This window comes from Phasianus colchicus, unplaced genomic scaffold (assembly GCF_987193195.1).
Source record: "Phasianus colchicus unplaced genomic scaffold, bPhaCol1.hap1.1 HAP1_SCAFFOLD_43, whole genome shotgun sequence".
Taxonomy (NCBI): domain Eukaryota; kingdom Metazoa; phylum Chordata; class Aves; order Galliformes; family Phasianidae; genus Phasianus; species Phasianus colchicus.
In genome coordinates, this window is record NW_028325223.1 from 511,685 (window position 1) to 532,008 (window position 20,324).

At 40.7% G+C, this 20,324-nt stretch overlaps 1 long non-coding RNA gene across 1 annotated transcript; it reads left to right on the forward strand.

Annotated features, from left to right (window-relative positions):
• Positions 1 to 6,597: 6,597 nt before the first annotated feature.
• Positions 6,598 to 11,945, forward strand: LOC149912118 (uncharacterized). Its single transcript, XR_016462366.1, has 4 exons — positions 6,598 to 6,708; positions 7,328 to 7,447; positions 9,341 to 9,485; positions 11,721 to 11,945. It is a non-coding gene; the product is annotated as an uncharacterized LOC149912118 (long non-coding RNA).
• Positions 11,946 to 20,324: the final 8,379 nt, after the last annotated feature.

The following is a 20,324-nucleotide window of genomic DNA, read 5'->3' on the forward strand; positions in this document are numbered from 1 at the left end:
TAAGTCTCTTGCCAAAGCAGCATTTGTTTCATGCAGATTTTTGCATCAGGCTTCCAACTTCTTCCTCAGGCTAGATGTTGGCCTAGTGCAAGTGGAGCCGAGAACATACAATGATGAGAGAATGGAGTGGTGTTCCCACTGATGTTTAACGACTCGTAGTTGCAGCACTGTGATCAGACTGTATTGTGTTAGTGTGCATGTGAGTCTAGGATTTACAGCCTTCTGCAGCTCTGCATGTAGTCTCTTCAGTTTTTTGTGATGGCTATTGTCTCCGAACATATGGAGATCTACAGATGATAATTGTCCTCTTGCATATGAAGTTAGAGACTCCCTCTACTGTGTAGAACAAATTAAACATTTGCTAGTTAACATGAGAGGTTTTTTTATGTTAAAAAATTCTTTTTATATTTATAAAAAATAGAAACATAATGCACTCCTAAACAAATTCTCAGAAGATAACCATTAAGAAAGATAATGAAAATGCTTGACTGAGATTGCATATGTGTTAATGCTAATATCAGACAATGAAAAAAAAAATCAAACCTTATGTCCACATCCTGCTCATAATATTTAACATATACAGCTGAGATGATTTATGGAAGACTGTCTCAAACTTGTCTATTAGACATTTTACTGGAAATTTTTTAATGTAGTAAAGGACCAGTGATTACTTGAGAATGACTATTCTTCAGTAAGTCTTGTCTCACAGGAGACTTGTTAACAGGCTTGGAGCTTGTTATTATCTTCAAGAGAACATAGCAAGGAATTAAATGCTTTTGTTTTGTTCATAACTCACGGACTTTGCATGTTCATAAAAGCTGTTACATACTTTGGAAAGTTGAGGCATACCTTCAATCCTCCTCTGTATTCGATTCCTACTGACTTCATAGTAACTGCTGTTCCCAGCAGAGCTCAATGACAGCCGGCGCAGGATCGGGGCTGAATTTGAGGTAGCAGTCACTGGCTGAAAGGAATTCCTGTAATATGCTGCACTCCCCGAAGTACGATATTCAGTGGAATTTTGACGGGCTGGGCTTGACAGATTTACTGAATTAAGTGCAGAATCCATAGAGTCCTCAGAAAAGCGATGCTCTTTGGAAGTGCTGTTTTCTTCTAGACGTAACGTTTCTGCTACAGAAAACAAAAGCATCAATCTGTTCAAAACAGATGGGCTTTGTAGCTTTGTTATTTAATTCCTTGCTATGTATTATCTTCAAGAGAACATAGCAAGGAATTAAATAACAAAGCTACAAAGCCCATCGTTTTGAACATCGTTTTGAACAGATTGATGCTTTTGTTTTCTGTAGCAGAAACGTTACGTCTAGAAGAAAACAGCACTTCCAAAGAGCATCGCTTTTCTGAGGACTCTATGGATTCTGCACTTAATTCAGTAAATCTGTCAAGCCCAGCCCGTCAAAATTCCACTGAATATCGTACTTCGGGGAGTGCAGCATATTACAGGAATTCCTTTCAGCCAGTGACTGCTACCTCAAATTCAGCCCCGATCCTGCGCCGGCTGTCATTGAGCTCTGCTGGGAACAGCAGTTACTATGAAGTCAGTAGGAATCGAATACAGAGGAGGATTGAAGGTATGCCTCAACTTTCCAAAGTATGTAACAGCTTTTATGAACATGCAAAGTCCGTGAGTTATGAACAAAACAAAAGCATTTAATTCCTTGCTATGTTCTCTTGAAGATAATAACAAGCTCCAAGCCTGTTAACAAGTCTCCTGTGAGACAAGACTTACTGAAGAATAGTCATTCTCAAGTAATCACTGGTCCTTTACTACATTAAAAAATTTCCAGTAAAATGTCTAATAGACAAGTTTGAGACAGTCTTCCATAAATCATCTCAGCTGTATATGTTAAATATTATGAGCAGGATGTGGACATAAGGTTTGATTTTTTTTTTCATTGTCTGATATTAGCATTAACACATATGCAATCTCAGTCAAGCATTTTCATTATCTTTCTTAATGGTTATCTTCTGAGAATTTGTTTAGGAGTGCATTATGTTTCTATTTTTTATAAATATAAAAAGAATTTTTTAACATAAAAAAACCTCTCATGTTAACTAGCAAATGTTTAATTTGTTCTACACAGTAGAGGGAGTCTCTAACTTCATATGCAAGAGGACAATTATCATCTGTAGATCTCCATATGTTCGGAGACAATAGCCATCACAAAAAACTGAAGAGACTACATGCAGAGCTGCAGAAGGCTGTAAATCCTAGACTCACATGCACACTAACACAATACAGTCTGATCACAGTGCTGCAACTACGAGTCGTTAAACATCAGTGGGAACACCACTCCATTCTCTCATCATTGTATGTTCTCGGCTCCACTTGCACTAGGCCAACATCTAGCCTGAGGAAGAAGTTGGAAGCCTGATGCAAAAATCTGCATGAAACAAATGCTGCTTTGGCAAGAGACTTAAGAGCTGGAAAATATAGCTAACAGGTTCACAGAAGTGTAAACTCCACATTACCATCTTGAAAATTACTCTATGAAAGTTATAAAACATATGCTAGTGGAGCAGCATATTCTTGGGGGTAACTGGTACAATCTGTGAAACAAGTTCCTAGAATATGGTCTTTATTACTCTTCTTATATGACAACTTCCAATAATTTCTTGGGGAAATTCCAGAATTAAATAAAGGAAGAGTATTTTCCACAAACAAACAAACAAACAACAGCAACAAAAAACACACAGAGAGCTTTTTAAGCACGTTTAACTTGTTCTATTAGCAATTACGTTCTCTCTCCTGAAGTCTGTATAAAACTGGAGTTTAGTGAAGAACTTGAGGTGTATTTCACAGTTATGATCTTCAGGCAACATTATCCCAAAGTGGAACAAAGACACCCAGAGAACCGGTTCCCTACTTAGTGAATTCAGTAAAGCAAGACATGCAATCCACCATAACATCTTCTATTAAACACAACACTTGTGGCAAAAAGAAGCTTTTAAGTCCACAAGCCCTTCTCTTTCAAGTACACAATCCTCAAGACAATAATGATAAACTTTCTAGTTTGATCTGTATCAAAAAAGCAAAGCAGTGGCTACTGAGGTTTTCGGAGAAAGCAAACTTTTATTTGTCGGCTTGAAGTAGCTGCAGCAACTTGCTAAAAGGAAAGCAATAGCCATCTTTCTATAGAATTTCAGAGGTACTAACAGACACAATCAATGATAAGCACTATAATATTAAAGGAAACAAATGAGAAAATTAGATCAGTAGAGAATGAGACCACCAAATGAAGTCTCAGTGCAAGACTGAAAGGCAGAAGTAATACTTCAAATGGCTACAGAAAAGCACTATGAAGGAGTCCAAAACTTGTAGATTGAAACTTCGTAAGTTTTTAAAGGTATGATGAAATACTGGAAGCAATATTCCACACCAGAAAGTTTCAACAGGAGTATTTCAGCAAATATCAGCCAACTCCATACAATGTCTTATGAAGGAATCTTTTTATAGTAATCAAGCAGAGATCCCAAATACATCCGTTAAATAATCATTTTATGTCACTCTTTCCATGATCGCTCAAGACATAAAGGGTTTTAAATTGACTATTTTACAGAAGAATTTAATTGCATTTACTCCAATTATATCCCAGGTTTCTTTCTGATACTACAGATCCTAGTTAAGCAACTGTAAATAGGGATGGCAAAGAGAAACTCTGCTTTGATTCCCAAGACACTAGCATTTGAGCTTAGAATCAGAAAATCATAGAATGGCTTGGGTTGGAAGGGACCCTCAAAGATCATGAAGCTCCAACCCCTCCACCATATGCAGGGCCACCAACCTCCCTATTAAATATTAGACCAGGCTGCCCAGGACCTCATCCAACTGGCCTTGAACACCTCCAGGAAGAGGGGTGTCCACAGCCTCTCTGGGCAGCCTGTTCCAGCACCTCACCATTCACTCTGTAAAGAACTTCCCCTGATACTCAACCTAAATCCTCCCTCCCTCAACTTAAAGCCATTTCCCCTTGTCCTGCCATTATCTTAAGCTTATCTTAACATAGCTCCTCAGGTCACATACACAAGGTGGGAAAACTGGCATACTTCATAGGATGATCATCTTTTAAAATAGGTGTTTCTGTCCAGCAGCTATACTATCCCAATCCACTCCCTTTCAATTCATCTAGCCTCCCTACAAACCAACCCCAACTGCAGTCTTGTTATTGAAAGCACGGTAACAGGTATGAGAGCTGATTCAGAATTGGTGTCTGACAAATACAGTTTTGCAATTAACGGAGCAACAAATGACTCTTTTCCTACTTCGACATGTGGAGCAGATGCGAGTAGTAGAGGGATGGAATGAGAACAAGTTTTTTTCTGTTACAAACAGAATTCACATTCTTACTCTCAACTATTCCAAAATTCAACAGATTTCAATGCTCTCTGATTTAGGTTTTGTAACAGAAAACTGAACATCCCTCATCTGCTTAAGCCTTCAAAGAATGCTTCTGCCACTTCAGTTTTGTTAGATTTGTAATATGGAATCAGCACTCTCTTGACCTTTGCCCTGTGAAATAAATTGTTATGCTGCTCCTTTAATGTATTTCCATCCATTACTGCATGGATGGCATCACATCTGCAATAGAACCCAACATTCACCACCAAGTAACCAATCGATGCCTTGTAAAAAAGGGCTGATCTGAAATAATAAACACATTTTCCTTACTCTGTCTTGTATCTGAACAGGTATTAACCAGACCCAGTTGTACCACAGCACTGGTAAAATACTGAAAGCAGAAGGCACTGCCATGTGATCTTATGCTGTAAGGCAGGCCCTGTAAGTAATAACTGAAGTTTTATTCTCAAGTCAGCACCAGACACCAAGGCTTCATACATGTATGAGTCCCAATTAGGAAGTTCAGCTTTTCAAAAACCAGAGTTAAATATGTTAAAGGCTGCTATTTAATGATTTCACAATGCAGCAAGCTGTTAATGACAGGTAAATTCAGCAGAAGTAGAACTTCCATATGCAGAAGATCATTAACAACATCAAATTTACTACATCTAAGAGCCACTAACAGAGCCCAGTAAGCCATATCAATTTTATCTACAAATATCAGTCTTCCAGAGGTGAGTTTTTGCACACTTGAAATGTACAAAAGATCAATGAATAATTGTCTCACCTGAAGCTGGAAAGCATCAGTTTTTCAAGTTAATTTGGTATAGACTTTCTGCACCGAACGTTTACTGTTTCAAGACCTCAAGAGGAGATGAGCAATTGCTTGCGCATCCGTTGTTATAAATCTAGATTACAAGTATCTGTGTGTATATGTAGATATACATGCCATAATTATTATGCTTTTCTTTTTCTCTATCTCATTTTTTCCCTCATTTCTCCTCTCCATCTCACTGAGATGGGGGCAGTGAATGAACAGCCACGTGACGCTCAGTGATCTGCTGGGTTAAACCCCAATGCATCACCATATCTTAAAGAACTTGCACGCTGTAAAAGATTTCTTCTTTTAAGAACGTTGCAACAAAACGTTGCTGGCATGCCATACAGAGACTTCCTAGCCTAGAAGGAAAAAAAAAACGTCAAGCAGCAGCTATTCAGTTTGAGATGTAAGGATAATTTATCTGTAGGCATGGCATTAATATGTAGCAGAACTAAACCTATTCCTTAATAGAGGACATAAGAGAACGAACACTGACCTAAGAGACCAGGGAATGGGAGAAAGGAGGAAGCAGCAAATTTAACATGTGGAATCACTTGCCTGGAAGCTAAACAGATTAGCTGGAAACTTTTCACTCACTTGGTTAAGGTATTAAGAACACAAACATTATGTATGGATAAGATTATGAGAATGACTTGAATTAATAAAGCTGATACTCCACTCATACTGAGCTTACTTGACAAATGTATAGCTTGTATAGCTGCAGCTGTTGAGATGCACAAGCTCTGCTTATTACCAACAACCTAACTGTACAGTGTACATGTAATTCAACTTTGCTATTGCTAGACTCTGATTTAAGAACTGTTCAGAAAATCCTGGACTCCCAGTGATATAAAGTATACTCCACCAGGACTATCTTAATAAAGTAGTTCACAAACATACATTCTTGACTATGCTTAAGGAGTTACAAAAGTGATAGAATCTCACTGCAGGTTACTTCAGTTCTTTCTCCCTACCCTAGGTTCACAAACAAGTGAAGAAACAAAAAAATTAGAAACATCTTCACATACCAGTTATCATTTCTGCAAGCCGAGATTACAGCTTTGAGAGTGCGGGAGATATTTCCATCCTCCTGATGGCTGAGCCAAGAGGGAAAAAGGGGAGGGGAACAAAAAACGTCCATCTATGAGGCGAAAGCTCCCGAACGAGAAGCCCCGGGCACAATCCCGCGGCACCAACCCCGGCCCGCAGCGGGGGCCCGGCCACCGCCCTCAGCGGCCCCACCCGCAGCCCCGCGCCCGTTGCTCGGCAGCTGCGAGCCAACCGAGCCTGCCGGGAAGGCGGAGGGGCAGCACCACGGATAGCTCCTATTGGTCGAAGGAGGTGAGGGCGGAGCTCGAGGACGGCCGTCTTCTTCGCTATTGGCGGAGAGAGCCGTCAGTGCGGGGCGGGGGGCGGGGCCTCGCGGCTAGCGGGGTCGCGTTGAACTCCGCGTTAGGGCGGGGGAACGGAGCGAGGGGGCGGCGGCGGTCGAGGGTAAGCGAGCCGCCGGCTGCGAGGAGAGCGGCGCGAGGTAGGGAGCGGCGCGGGGGCCGTCCTCACCTGTCACCGGGCGCTCAGCCCTCCCTCCTCGCGGCCCCCGGGCTCCGGCCGCGGGCGCGGTCCCTCGCGGTAGCGGCCGGGCTGGGGCTGTGCTTTCGTCTAAGGGGACCCTCGTCCGAGGGAGGGCGGCAGGCAGGCAGGCAGGCTGTGCGCGCGGTGCCACCGGCTGTGCGCCGCTGCGCGGACGGATGCCGGCTGCCCTCAGGTAGGTGGGAGGGGGGCGGAGAGGGCAGACCCCGGGAAGGCCGCCTCTGGGCGCGAGGGCTCCCCGCCGCCGTCGCTGCGGCAGGCGGCACCTCGGAGTGGCGCTGCGCGAGGGGGGGAGCGGCTGGGGGCTGCGGCTGGGGGCTGCGGCTGGGGGCTGCGGCTGGGGGCCGCCTCCGTGCGCGGGGCGGGGGGAGTTGCGAGGGCAGAGCCGCGCGACTTCTTATTCGTATAGCCGCGCTTCTTTTCACAGCAACGTGAATAGCTGTAAAACACATAATTCTACCTAAATTAAGTTGTTTAAATTGGAGATAAACAGATGTCTTAGACCTGCTTCTCTTTTTTTGCTGGAAGAAGTGAAGTCAATCACATTCTCTTACAAACAGGGCCTGGGTGTCCCTGTAGACAGCAGGGTGACCACAAACCAGCAACGTGGCCTTGTGGTCAAGAAGGCCAATGGTATCCTGGGATGCATTAAAAAGAATGTGGCCAGCAGGTTGAGTGAGGTGAGTGAGCAAAGTATTATTTACTAACCAGCTAACTGCAGGAGAAGACTCTTAACAGAATAGAAATTTATGTTCTTAACATGCTCCTTTTTGAAGAAAATGGTAGAAAAGACAGAAGTGAGGAATAGAGGATACTTAAACCAACCTGGATCCACTAGAAAACTTCAAAGTAGGGACAGTTACAAAAGCTCAGCTATTCCATTGAGGGAGTAAGCACGAAAAGAAAGACTGAAGCCTTTAGCTAGCAGTTTGTCAGAAAACAGTCTTAAATATGCGCAAGGGTGGAAAGAGACTTCCTATTTCCTTAAATGCAAGCAGATTGAAACAGTTTCTTTTGATTTCTGTATCTATGATTTTCATAAGCAGTTACAAGAACGGTGTTCTCAGATTGGATATTATGAGTAAATGCTTGTGTTGCATTTAAGGAAATAATAAACAGCAACTATTTCTCATCCAAGAAAAAGACAAACACGTAAACTGAATGAGCAGCTTATATACATATATCCCCTAGATATCTGTAGCACTCCCATGGTGTTGGCAGAAATGGCAGAGAATTTATAGAGATGCATACCTCCTCAAGCAGAAAGCAGAGGTTACTAAGGCACACTACCCCAGGTATCACCAATAGCAGTAGAAGCTTGTGCTTAGGCAACTCAAGTACACCTTTCACCCCCCACACGAATATTAAACATTACCATCATAGCATCCCCCCCCCCCCTTTTTTTTTTTTCTTTCTTTCCTTTTAAATTGTCTTTTATCTCAGGCCCACGAGATGCATGGAAATCAAAAGTCCGTGAGTTATGAACAAAGAAGTTCTTTGCCACAGAAAATACGTTACATATGGAGTGAGATGTTGTGCTGTTGCCAAGCACATCAGGCTTGCTAATGTAACTTCAAATGCAGAACTTCTAGCAGAACGTGCTAGAACTAATACCATGGTACAAGCCAGAGGAGTCTTGTCTGCTGCTCTTTCCTCTCACTGCTGTCGTGGACCCTGCAACAGGCTGGATTGGACAGTGCTGGTTAAACACAGCTTGTTTCCTGAGCATTTTATCAATTATTTCTGTATTGCTGATATACAGATATAGGGTTTTTTCCTGTTCCTCTGCACAGTTGAATTTCCATTTGCCACTTTCCCAGATACTGGCATCTTGGGACCTGGGAACCAAACACAAGTCAAACTAATCCCTCTAGGTATGTCATAATGCTGGTTTTTATGTTGCTGTAATTATCTGCAGTTGTATAGAGTATTTAAGACAAATGGAACTGTTTGGTATTACGGTTTGGTACATGAAAGAAAATAAAACATCCTTTATTTTAATATATGACAAAGAATGAATAATACTTACTTGCCACCAACCACTTCTCACTTCTGACACTCTACCAAACTGATGGATGTTCTACATAAAGCAACACTTTCCTTCTTCCCTTTTGATTTAGTAGATTTTTTTTTATTTTAATGTTTGTTTCAGTCTACATATTGAAATAGGTTTTACTGGGCACCTTTACTTCTCAAACTTTCTGCATTCAGGTTTGTAAAGAAAGGCAGACTTTTCTTCTCCAAGATCAGACAGACAGCACATTCTTTGGCCAAAAAATTCTCGTTTCTTAACAATACTGACATTTTGCTCTGCCAAGCATTTAAAAGTGCATTCCTTTTAGAGACCTTCTCTTCGTTACAGTCTATATGTAACTGTGATACATATTTTCTCTGTATTTGGGAAAACCTAATAATAGATACAATTTACCACCAAAAATATTTGCAGTCATGACTTCATCATAGACTTTTTCCTACTTTTCCAGTACTTGTTTGATACTTTCTTTTTCTAGTAAGCAAAAATTCTAAGCCCTTGTCCTCCAGTAACTGTCTTTCATTTTCTGATACATTCAAAGATAACCTTTGGAGGCATGCCTTTTTCTGGGAAGCCAAGTTCTAACAGCAGAAAAAAATTTCAAAGGCTGTATGGAGAGCATCAACTACAATGGCAATAATATCACTGACCTTGCTAGAAGGAAGAAATTGGAACCTTCTAATGTGGTAAGAACATAACTTTATCATCATCTAAACTTCTGCTTCTCCTTCTAAGGAAAGTTTGTGAGTGTGTGTGACAGACGTTCTGAAATCATATAATATATAAAACAAAGTTTGTCACATGCCTAAAGATTTCATTATACATACTTTTATGATTTTTTTTTTGTTTGTTTGTTTGTTTGTTTTTAATATCTGGGAACCTGTTTCTGCTGGGATTTAAGTTTCAGCTTTACAGAATTAGCCTTCAGCATCAGGTGAATGTTTTTTAAAAGAAAACCAGTAGATCAGTATATACATTTTTGCTTTCATCTTATAGTAACCCAAAACTAGGATGGACAATATTTATTGTTAAATCAATTGCAGTGTGTCAAGGATCTAAATCCTGTTATCTTCCATCCCCACAGAGCAAGTTGCGTGGGTGTGCAAAATGATTAGAAAGGGAAGGCTCAGAGCCATTTTATGGGAGCTCCGTAAAGCATCAAGATACTAAACTTTGAAACTGTTATTTAGCTTATTAACATTACAGGGATTATTAACATTACATTCTATTTTTTTCTCTCCAAAGCATTCATAGTTGCTTTCATGTTTAAACTTGTGTCTTTCTGTAAGGGTTGATCAGGAAATCACTTTAATTTCTGTATTTTTAAGAATCTAGGCGTTCCTAAAATAGTTGGTGGATTACATGAGCAATGTGGGTAGGAAATAAATGTATTATTACCCTGAATTTGAGATAGATCTGTTCAAGGCTTTCTTCTGTACAGTACTGCAGCCTTCACAAAGCCCTGCTCACAGTATGTATAGTTTGATTACTGCTTTTTTTCTTTATGTATTTTGCATAGTACATAACAGTAATGAAGAATAAGATATAAGATAAACATGTACAGTAGAAATAAAGTGCAATGATTCTTCTTGGACAGATGTGCAACTTCTGAGATGTCTGTAGGACAAATTCCAGCTTTTGAAAAGCATAGCACAGCTAACAGTTCTGTAGAGTGTCTATAAACTCCTCTTTCTGGTTTATTTGGATGTGAATTTTCTGTTTGCTTGTTTTGTTTGTTAGTTGATTACATTCTGTTGCCTGTGACATTAAAGCAAAATCTACATATGTAGATTTGGTAGTGTTAGAGGTTTACCACTAAACTGTGGCATGCTAGTTTAATCTGATGATTCACTTCTGAGAATATAGAAACAGAAGTGAACTTTGCTTTCAGATGAATTATTTAAATTTCTTCCGCTCTTCAAAAACAGAATCAGTTTCACTTATGAAATCAACATGGATGTTTATGTTTCTTACAAAAAAACTTTTATTCTTCTAGTTTTGAACCTGATTTAGCATGAAAAATACTAAGCTGAAACTACTATTTTTGTTAACCACGTTTATGTTAATGGCACTTAAGCAATCCAACCAGGATCAAAGCTCCATTGTAGGAACTGTGCAGATGCATAGCAGTAGACATATCCTGCCCTAAAGAAAAAGCAAAAATAAATAACGTAATGAAATGGAACACAAAGTAATTGGTAAAGTTATAAGAAGCATCATAGGGGGAAAAAAAAAATAGATGGACAAAGAATAAAAAAGAGGTTTGAGACAAAAATAAAAATGTTCTTACTGTCAGATTTCAGAAGTTGTACAAGGAAAAGGAGTAAAAAATTAAATTTATACAACGAGGATGTCCAGAAAATCTAAGAAGTTAATCTTGATTTTACATTGAACAAAAATAGAATGAATAAAAATCCTTAGGTCTCACAAATACGTATGTTATGATCATAAATGCACCATTAAGAGTCTTTCAACATCATCTTAAGCAATTTATTCATTTTATCTTTAGAGGGTAACAATGTGGAGCAAAAAAGTTTTGCAGTCCTCTGTGATAGAACAAGTGGCAGCAAACCTTTGAGGAGAAAGAGTAAGATGGATGGCCTTAAACAGTTTTTGCTTTTATTAATGGAGCCTGATTTGTTTTCACAGAAATGAGGCAAATAATAAACATACACAGAAAGGAGAGTAGGAGATAGAAGGACAACAAGAAAAAAAAAATGGAGTGTCAAATTTTCTCCCAAATGGACTTGCAAGAGTTGACAGTGACTTACTAGAGCATTAATTTCTTCTTTACAGCTTTATTCAGGTCTAAGACAGAAAAAAAGAACATGCACACGAGTCTTCCAATCCATATTTTCTATGTTATTTAAAGTAATAAGGTTATGTATGGTATTTTATGTTGGTTTCATTTACATTTGCAGGTACTAAAATCTAACAAGTTTCTCAAAACCTGTAACAGAAAAATGCTGAGAAGAATCAAATTTATTGCTCTCTCTCTTCATATACATTGGGCTTATGATCCTCCCACTTCAGTGGCTGCTCTTCCATGTATTACTGAGTGCAATCATGTACAAATATAAGATAAACATTTTCTTTAAAGTATTTATAGTATGTTGCGCTCAAATAAATATTTGAGAAAATAAAGAAATAACCTGACAGCTATTAATCAGAGTTTTATTGCCTTTAATATATGATCCATCCTGATATAGCAATTATTGTTGTTTTAGTAAATGCATTACCTCACTTTTACAGGTTTATTTTCAGCCAGTATATATATCCTTTTGCTCAACACAACAGAGAACTTTCCAATAGCCAAAAAACATTCTGCCTTTAAATTAAATTAATCTTCTTGGAAATATTACTCTTCCAACTCTCCTGTTCTGTATGTCAGCTACTGCTCAAAGCTGTCTACTGTTCCTCCTGTTAACCATACAGTTATTAAAACTTGGTATATGAATACCTTTTCATCATATTTATCCACAATAAATGAATGAGACTTCTCCCCATAGAATCTTTCTATGAAACTTTCCATCCCTCTGTCTTTCTGCTAAATCTCAAATAATCTGAACTGCAGTTCATTTAGATATTAGACCTCAGGTTCAGATAACATCCTTGAGGTAATAAAATGTTATTGTCTGACAGATCTAAAGTGATATTTTTCCTGTAGAAAATTCCATGGGGCACTTACACTGAAACTGAGAAGTGTTTTTCCTTCTCTTGCTGAGTGAGGGTTTAAATAGGAAATGCATATACACAGAGCAAAATTTGGAAGGTAACATTTCCCATCAGGTCTTTTCAGTATTACAGAGCAAGAAAAAGATTTTTAAGACTTGCATGTGCTGATTAAGGTGATTGAATTTTTTCTACTATTATTTTCCTTTTAGTTTAGCAATAAAGAAATACATTAAAAAAATGCAGTAGGGGAAAGATCTGCCCATGGATTTGTTGTATTTGTGCATATCTAAATAGCAGTACAGGCATCTTGTCATCCCAAGGACACCATGGAGTATTCATATAATATAAAGAGAGATGATGGGGATTTTCTAATAACTAAATTGGAAATCAGAAATGTTACTTTTTTTTTTTTTTTTTTTTTTCCCAATTTACCAGTTTGCAAGCAATGCCTCCTTTTCCATAAAGACAGCTCTTCAAGAAAGCCCATTTCTAACACTCACAGACCTGTGCAGAACACCGTTTTTCATAGATGACAGACAGTAACTTTACAATAACATCAGCCATTTCTTTCAACACTGTCACAAATACCATTCAACAACAAATAGCATTCAACTAGGCCTCAACTTCCTAATTTCATTGAAGCCTGTATACCTTTCATTCAGTGTTAACATTACTTGAAAAAAAGTGTTTGGACGTTACATTATATTATCCTCAGTTCATCGTGTTGTAGCAGATCTAATCTTTAATGAAAACGAGACATGTAGGAATCCTATTTGAACTTTTCTTTTATCTTCACTCTTATTTCAAAAAGAAAGTTGTTGATTAAACACACCTAGTGACAAACCAACATGTGATTATCATCTATAATAAATGATACTCCTGCTTGCTAGTATAATTGTATTTGCTTTTCTTGTTGCCTTTGCTTGCTTCATCCACACCAGTAGATGTGTTGAGAAAACTGACTGGGAGAAAAGAGGTCATTCCCTGGTCCTGGTTACAAAGACAGCACAGACACAGCCCATGGTGACTGAAAAACAAGGAATAAAGAGGTTCAAGACTGTACTGCAAAAGTGTATTGCAACTGCAGGTTGCTTAAAGAAGTAGAAGCAAAGGGAATGTCCACAGGTTTGAAAAAGTGGCCTGCAACTACACAATATTCATTGTTTCAGAAAGGAGATTTAACGATGCAAAATCTTTGGCAAGAAAACAGTTGTTTTTAGGGATCAAATAGAGAGAGAAATAGTGCTGGGGACCTAGACTCCATTTAGGACATAATACTTGTCTTGTCTCTACACGTGAAAATATTTTAAATTACTAGCTGAGAGATCAGGGGTCCTGAACCATGGTATGTTCATTATTGTTGATTGCATGTACTGTGTCATATCACTTAAAAAATTAAAAACATTAATGGCACTGAAATTTCAAACTGGGTGCACGTACCACTGTGCATAACAACTGACAAGCTATTATCTACGTTGATTAAAACTCTTAGTGCTAGTGTTTTAGCTTCTCCAAAAGCAAGGAATAAACAATTTGAATGTAGGCTTTATCAGTATTTGTACTTGTAATAAAACCAGGAATATTCATAGAATCATAGAATCATAGAATTTTTTTTTGAGTTGGAAGGGACTCTTACAGACCATTGAGTCCAGTTCCCCAGTAATGAACAGGGACACCCACAGAGGTCAGAGACCTCAGAGGCCTGTCCAGCCTGACCATGAATATCTCCCCACTGCCATAATGTTGTCTTGCCCCAGACCTATACAAGACTACAAAGTGAGTCACCAGCTCTGGATTCCTACTTAGGAGGGGTTTGCCATCAAGATAGACAGCAAGTCTCCATGTAACCCTCTCCTCTAGGCATCAGCCCTGGGAAACATGCTGCCAAATATTCTTCAGAAAAGCATCTTAGAGAGGTTTCTGTGAGCAGATGGGGGACATTTGATGAAGCAAACGGATGCTGGGTAAGCAGTAATTCTCACTCAACAACCAGCCTGGGGGCTCCGTTCTTTCTTCATTTCCATTCTTTCTGATGGAAATGTCCTTGAAACTTAATTGAGTTTGCATGGAATTTTACACTTTTTGGATTTCTAATCTTTCTCATCATTAATCCTTAAATATGTGTTCCACAATACCACTAACCAATTATAGAAAAATAATTTAAAATAATCATGTATCAAACTTTTTTAAAATTCTATTTGGAAGGTAGGAGACCTAATTACAGGCATGGGACTTTAATGTATGTGCTGAAAACTGAAACTCAATATCTACTTTTTCATTGCTCTTCAGCAACCTGAGCAAATAGATTACCTCCTGTGATAGGTTTCTGACAGTCCCTCTTAGTTTGACAGTTATTTTAGAGAGAGTCACTTTTGTATATAATGAAAGGAAAAGTTGCCAAGCATACGTACATATTTTATGTTTCTTAAAACTTAAAAGCTAGAGGAAAGACTCCATTTTTAGTCATGCCATTTTAAATTCAGAGTATTTGTACTGTCCGCCAGGTTTACATCAATGACACAGAATGGCATCTAGCCCAAGGGCTGAGTTACATTTCTTGCACAGGAAGGGCAGCTTTTATAATTGAGTGTATCAGTTACTGCTTTGAACTTTTTTTGTGTTACTACATTCATGTGAAAATATGATGTGCATTTTCGCATCTTCTATGTATGCCAAAAGAATTAAAAGCAATTTCTATCGAAGAGTTTCCTTGAAATTGCAACAAAAAAAATATATAAATATTAAAAACAATAAAACAAAACAAGACATTTTCTCCCAGAAATACCAGGACTCTTAGAAATACCTCACGTTTCATCTCAAGAATACTGCTTTCCACTCCTCAAGATCACACTGACTCCCATCACAATGGCCTTTTCTCCCACATACACCAGCTTTCTCCCAAATACACGACATTTTCTCCCACATACACCCGTTTTCTCCCAAAGATGGGACATATTCTCCCAGAAATGCCAGCTTATTCTTTAAAAAACGGCCTTTTTTCCCCAAATTACCAGCTTTCTCACAAACACCTGTCATTTTCCAACCAAGTCTGCTACTATCTCCCAGAAACAGCCGGTTTCCGAGAAATACCTGACGTTTGCTCTCCCAAATACTACTTGACACTCCTCCAGAGGACATTGTCTCCCCTATTTACCACGTTGTCTCCCCAAGAGACCACTTGGCACACCAAAAAGACCACCGTTGCTCTCCAGTACAAGATCTTCTTTCCCACCGGTTCCCACTTTTCTCCCCCAGCTATGTCATTTCCTCCCAGAAATGCCACTTTTCCCTTGGAAATTTCACCTTCTCTTCCAAAAAGAGGAGATTTGCTCCCAGAAATACCCCTTCTCTTACAACTGCCACACGCTTTCTCCCCAAAAAGCCTCCATGACAATGCCAAATGGGACACTTGCAGCCAAGAAGAGGACACCTTCTCTCAGAAAGACCACTTTTCTCCCCAAGAGAGGAGATTTTCTCCCAATTGGATGACATTTGCTGTAAGAAAGACCTGTTTTCTTCCCTCAAGAGGACATTGTCTTTCCCACTGAGGACATTTTCTCCCAGAAGTGCCGCTACTCTGTGAAACACCTCCATTTCCTCCCAAATCTACTCCATGACACGCCTCAGGATGACACTTACTCCCCGATTTGGGGCATTTTCTCCCAGAAATACCACTTCTCTCCCAAAGGGATGGCCTTTTCCCTCTCTAGCATCTGTTTCCTCACCAATACCTGGCATTTTCTCCCAGAAACACCAGCTTTCTCACAGATACATCACCTTCCCCCCCCCACATCAGACCTCCTCTCCCAGAAATACCAGGACTCTGCTGAATATTTCCCATTTCCTCCGGAACATACAGCATTACACTCCGCAAGAGGACAGTTTCTTTCAGAAATGTGGCATTTTATCACAGATACACCATTTTTATGCCCAGTAGAGCTCCTTTTCTCCCAGAAATAGCACTGCTCGTAGCAAGAGCTCCCATTTTCTTACCAAAATGCTGCTTTACACTCCTCAAGATCACACTTACCCCCATCAAGATGGCAGTGTCACAGAAATACCAGCTTCTGCCCCCAAAATGGGACTTTGGCTCTCCAAAACAAGACATTTTCTCCCAGAAATACCAGGACTCTTAGAAATACCTCACGTTTCATCTCAAGAATACTGCTTTCCACTCCTCAAGATCACACTGACTCCCATCACAATGGCCTTTTCTCCCACATACACCAGCTTTCTCCCAAATACACGACATTTTCTCCCACATACACCCGTTTTCTCCCAAAGATGGGACATATTCTCCCAGAAATGCCAGCTTGTTCTTTAAAAAACGGCCTCTTTTTCCCAGAATACCAGCTTTCTCACAAACACCTGTCATTTTCCAACCAAGTCTGCTACTATCTCCCAGAAACAGCCGGTTTCCGAGAAATACCTGACGTTTGCTCTCCCAAATACTACTTGACACTCCTCCAGAGGACATTGTCTCCCCTATTTACCACGTTGTCTCCCCAAGAGACCACTTGGCACACCAAAAAGACCACCGTTGCTCTCCAGTACAAGATCTTCTTTCCCACCGGTTCCCACTTTTCTCCCCCAGCTATGTCATTTCCTCCCAGAAATGCCACTTTTCCCTTGGAAATTTCACCTTCTCTTCCAAAAAGAGGAGATTTGCTCCCAGAAATACCCCTTCTCTTACAACTGCCACACGCTTTCTCCCCAAAAAGCCTCCATGACAATGCCAAATGGGACACTTGCAGCCAAGAAGAGGACACCTTCTCTCAGAAAGACCACTTTTCTCCCCAAGAGAGGAGATTTTCTCCCAATTGGATGACATTTGCTGTAAGAAAGACCTGTTTTCTTCCCTCAAGAGGACATTGTCTTTCCCACTGAGGACATTTTCTCCCAGAAGTGCCGCTACTCTGTGAAACACCTCCATTTCCTCCCAAATCTACTCCATGACACGCCTCAGGATGACACTTACTCCCCGATTTGGGGCATTTTCTCCCAGAAATACCACTTCTCTCCCAAAGGGATGGCCTTTTCCCTCTCTAGCATCTGTTTCCTCACCAATACCTGGCATTTTCTCCCAGAAACACCAGCTTTCTCACAGATACATCACCTTCCCCCACCCACATCGGACCTCTTCTCCCAGAAATACCAGGACTCTGCTGAATATTTCCCATTTCCTCCGGAACATACAGCATTACACTCCGCAAGAGGACAGTTTCTTTCAGAAATGTGGCATTTTATCACAGATACACCATTTTTATGCCCAGTAGAGCTCCTTTTCTCCCAGAAATAGCACTGCTCGTAGCAAGAGCTCCCATTTTCTAACCAAAATGCTGCTTTACACTCCTCAAGATCACACTTACCCCCATCAAGATGGCAGTGTCACAGAAATACCAGCTTCTGCCCCCAAAATGGGACTTTGGCTCTCCAAAACAAGACATTTTCTCCCAGAAATACCAGGACTCTTAGAAATACCTCACGTTTCATCTCAAGAATACTGCTTTCCACTCCTCAAGATCACACTGACTCCCATCACAATGGCCTTTTCTCCCACATACACCAGCTTTCTCCCAAATACACGACATTTTCTCCCACATACACCCGTTTTCTCCCAAAGATGGGACATATTCTCCCAGAAATGCCAGCTTGTTCTTTAAAAAACGGCCTCTTTTTCCCAGAATACCAGCTTTCTCACAAACACCTGTCATTTTCCAACCAAGTCTGCTACTATCTCCCAGAAACAGCCGGTTTCCGAGAAATACCTGACGTTTGCTCTCCCAAATACTACTTGACACTCCTCCAGAGGACATTGTCTCCCCTATTTACCACGTTGTCTCCCCAAGAGACCACTTGGCACACCAAAAAGACCACCGTTGCTCTCCAGTACAAGATCTTCTTTCCCACCGGTTCCCACTTTTCTCCCCCAGCTATGTCATTTCCTCCCAGAAATGCCACTTTTCCCTTGGAAATTTCACCTTCTCTTCCAAAAAGAGGAGATTTGCTCCCAGAAATACCCCTTCTCTTACAACTGCCACACGCTTTCTCCCCAAAAAGCCTCCATGACAATGCCAAATGGGACACTTGCAGCCAAGAAGAGGACACCTTCTCTCAGAAAGACCACTTTTCTCCCCAAGAGAGGAGATTTTCTCCCAATTGGATGACATTTGCTGTAAGAAAGACCTGTTTTCTTCCCTCAAGAGGACATTGTCTTTCCCACTGAGGACATTTTCTCCCAGAAGTGCCGCTACTCTGTGAAACACCTCCATTTCCTCCCAAATCTACTCCATGACACGCCTCAGGATGACACTTACTCCCCGATTTGGGGCATTTTCTCCCAGAAATACCACTTCTCTCCCAAAGGGATGGCCTTTTCCCTCTCTAGCATCTGTTTCCTCACCAATACCTGGCATTTTCTCCCAGAAACACCAGCTTTCTCACAGATACATCACCTTCCCCCACCCACATCGGACCTCTTCTCCCAGAAATACCAGGACTCTGCTGAATATTTCCCATTTCCTCCGGAACATACAGCATTACACTCCGCAAGAGGACAGTTTCTTTCAGAAATGTGGCATTTTATCACGGATACACCATTTTTATGCCCAGTAGAGCTCCTTTTCTCCCAGAAATAGCACTGCTCGTAGCAAGAGCTCCCATTTTCTAACCAAAATGCTGCTTTACACTCCTCAAGATCACACTTACCCCCATCAAGATGGCAGTGTCACAGAAATACCAGCTTCTGCCCCCAAAATGGGACTTTGGCTCTCCAAAACAAGACATTTTCTCCCAGAAATACCAGGACTCTTAGAAATACCTCACGTTTCATCTCAAGAATACTGCTTTCCACTCCTCAAGATCACACTGACTCCCATCACAATGGCCTTTTCTCCCACATACACCAGCTTTCTCCCAAATACACGACATTTTCTCCCACATACACCCGTTTTCTCCCAAAGATGGGACATATTCTCCCAGAAATGCCAGCTTGTTCTTTAAAAAACGGCCTTTTTTCCCTAAAATACCAGCTTTCTCACAAACACCTGTCATTTTCCAACCAAGTCTGCTACTATCTCCCAGAAACAGCCGGTTTCCGAGAAATACCTGACGTTTGCTCTCCCAAATACTACTTGACACTCCTCCAGAGGACATTGTCTCCCCTATTTACCACGTTGTCTCCCCAAGAGACCACTTGGCACACCAAAAAGACCACCGTTGCTCTCCAGTACAAGATCTTCTTTCCCACCGGTTCCCACTTTTCTCCCCCAGCTATGTCATTTCCTCCCAGAAATGCCACTTTTCCCTTGGAAATTTCACCTTCTCTTCCAAAAAGAGGAGATTTGCTCCCAGAAATACCCCTTCTCTTACAACTGCCACACGCTTTCTCCCCAAAAAGCCTCCATGACAATGCCAAATGGGACACTTGCAGCCAAGAAGAGGACACCTTCTCTCAGAAAGACCACTTTTCTCCCCAAGAGAGGAGATTTTCTCCCAATTGGATGACATTTGCTGTAAGAAAGACCTGTTTTCTTCCCTCAAGAGGACATTGTCTTTCCCACTGAGGACATTTTCTCCCAGAAGTGCCGCTACTCTGTGAAACACCTCCATTTCCTCCCAAATCTACTCCATGACACGCCTCAGGATGACACTTACTCCCCGATTTGGGGCATTTTCTCCCAGAAATACCACTTCTCTCCCAAAGGGATGGCCTTTTCCCTCTCTAGCATCTGTTTCCTCACCAATACCTGGCATTTTCTCCCAGAAACACCAGCTTTCTCACAGATACATCACCTTCCCCCCCCCCACATCAGACCTCTTCTCCCAGAAATACCAGGACTCTGCTGAAT